The following is a 2,500-nucleotide window of genomic DNA, read 5'->3' on the forward strand; positions in this document are numbered from 1 at the left end:
GAAGGGGGTTCAGGAACTAGCAGGTCTGCACATATGTTGACCTGGGAGATCGTAAAAATCTCCACCCTTTACCCACCAGGCGCCGTCACCGTGATTCGAACCCGGGACCCTCAGATTGAAAGTCCAACGCTTTAACCATTCGGCTATTGCGCCGGTCGCAAAGTCTGCTGAAGGCTTCAGAATGGTAGAAATTATAGCAGCTGATGAAAAAGCAGACAACAGTGCAGATGAAGACAGTAACAAACAAAGTCAACAAACAGATGAAAATAACTCGGATTCGGATCGAGTTTACAAAGATGACATCACTACTCAGAAATCAACATCAACTGAGACATTCTCCATCAATCAGTGTAACGGATTTTCATTTCTTGGGGGATTTCTGGCTTATAGAATGGATGCCAAAGTACGTTTACAAAATAACTTTGTCCTTTAAGGGTTGCTCATTCTGTGTTGTATCACCTCATGGGCCTACAGTCACACAGAGGCACACACGTGTCTCTGTGTGTGTGTGTGTGTGTGTGTGTTTCTATGTCTGTGTATAGGTATGTGTCTAGGTGATTGTGTACACATATGTTATGATATAATCTGTGTATATATTATATACTTCATATTCATTTGCATTTGTGTGTGTGTGTGTGTGTGTGTGTTCACACGCGCGCACACATGCGCGCATGTGTGTGCATGTGTGTGTGTCTGTATACGCAAGCATGTGCATTATACACATAAGACTGACTAACAAAGAACAAATTGTGTGCGTGTATGTATGTGTGTGTGTGTGTGTGTGTGTGTGTATGGCTACAGCCACCACCTGGAGCCACACCTGCACAAGCCATACAGTCCTGTCAGTCAGTGGTGTTCTGGGTCAACACTGACACCTGCTTCAGGTGACAGGCTGACCATCCTGGGGAAGGAGGAGAGGACACCTTTCATACACTGCACTGACACCACCACAACCACTGAGGTGGACAGCAGGTATGCAGTGTTTGGTGTTTGGGTTTTTTTCTTTATGTTGTAAGCCTGACTAAGGGGAATTACATCCACACCATTGTGGATGTGTCTGTTATTCAGGTTAACATCTTTTCAATGATTTGTAATTATACAAAGGCAGGGAAAGATTGCATGCATAATTGTGTGCATATATTCTTGCATGTGTGTGTGGGGGGGGGGAAAGAGAGAGAGAAAAATAGAGAGAGAGAGACAAGACAAATGGTTTATTGTACATTTGCCTCAGTGTCAGAGAGAGAGAGAGAGAGAGCATGTATTAGTGTGTCTAACTCTGTGTGTGTGCGTGTATTTGTGTGTCTGTGTATCTCTGTGTCTGTGCATGTGTATGTCTGAGTGTTTGTAACTGACTGTATTTATCTGAGCTCTGTGTCTTTGTGTATGTGTCTGTGTTCACAGATACGGGTGTCTGTGAGTGTGTGTCTGTGTGTGTGTGTGTGTGTGTGTGTGTGTGTGTGTGTGTGTGTGTCTATAAGTGTGTATGTAAGTATGTGCGCTTCTATATTTCAGTGAAAATATGTGTGTATGTTTGTGTGTGCATGTGTGCAAGCATGCGTTTATGCGTAAATGCATGTGTGTGTCAATATGTGTGCCTGCATGTGTGCCTGTATACATATGTGTGTGACAGATAGCAAATACACCAAAGACAACCATGTAGTGAAAATTTGCTGTCACATATAACTATGATGTACTCACGAGCAAGACACTGCTGACTACTCTCATAGAAGCCAGTGTTACACTGACAGGAACCACTGACACAGGCAGCATTGTCCACACACTGGTCAGTAACACCAGAGGTACAGCCACCACCTGGAGCCACACCTGCACAAGCCATACAGTCCTGTCAGTCAGTGGTGTTCTGGGTCAACACTGACACCTGCTTCAGGTGACAGGCTGACCATCCTGGGGAAGGAGGAGAGGACACCTTTCATACACTGCACTGACACCACCACAACCACACAAGGTTGTGAGGTGGACAGCAGGTATGCAGTGTTTGGAGTTTGTTTTTGTTTTTCCTTTATGTCGTATGCCTAAGGGGAATTACATCCACACCATTGTGAATGTGTCTGTTATTCAGGTTAACATCTTTTCAATGATTTGTAAGTAAACAAAGGCAGGGAAAGATTGCATGCATAATCATGTGCATATATTCTTGCATGTGTGTGTGTGGGGGGGGGGAGAGAGAGAGAGAAATAGAGAGAGAGAGACAAGACAAATGGTTTATTGTACATTTGCCTCAGTGTCAGAGAGAGAGAGAGAGACAGAGAGAGAGAGCATGTATTAGTGTGTCTAACTCTGTGTGTGTGTGTGTATTTGTGTGTCTGTGTATCTCTGTGTCTGTGCATGTGTGTGTATGTCTGAGTGTTTGTATGTGACTTTTTTTTATCTGAGCTCTGTGTCTTTGTGTATGTGTCTATGTTCACAGATACGGGTGTCTGTGAGTGTGTGCCTGTGTCAATATGTCTGTGTGTGTGTGTGTGTGTGTGTGTGTGTGTTT

The 2,500-nt window shown here is 44.0% G+C and overlaps 1 protein-coding gene across 1 annotated transcript in view; it reads right to left on the reverse strand.

Annotated features, from left to right (window-relative positions):
* The window catches only part of LOC143283533 (uncharacterized), a 325,230-nt gene that overhangs the window by 296,347 nt on the left and 26,383 nt on the right, over positions 1 to 2,500 (reverse strand). The window lies entirely within an intron of this gene.

Source organism: Babylonia areolata, chromosome 6, assembly GCF_041734735.1.
Source record: "Babylonia areolata isolate BAREFJ2019XMU chromosome 6, ASM4173473v1, whole genome shotgun sequence".
Classification (NCBI taxonomy): Eukaryota; Metazoa; Mollusca; class Gastropoda; order Neogastropoda; family Buccinidae; genus Babylonia; species Babylonia areolata.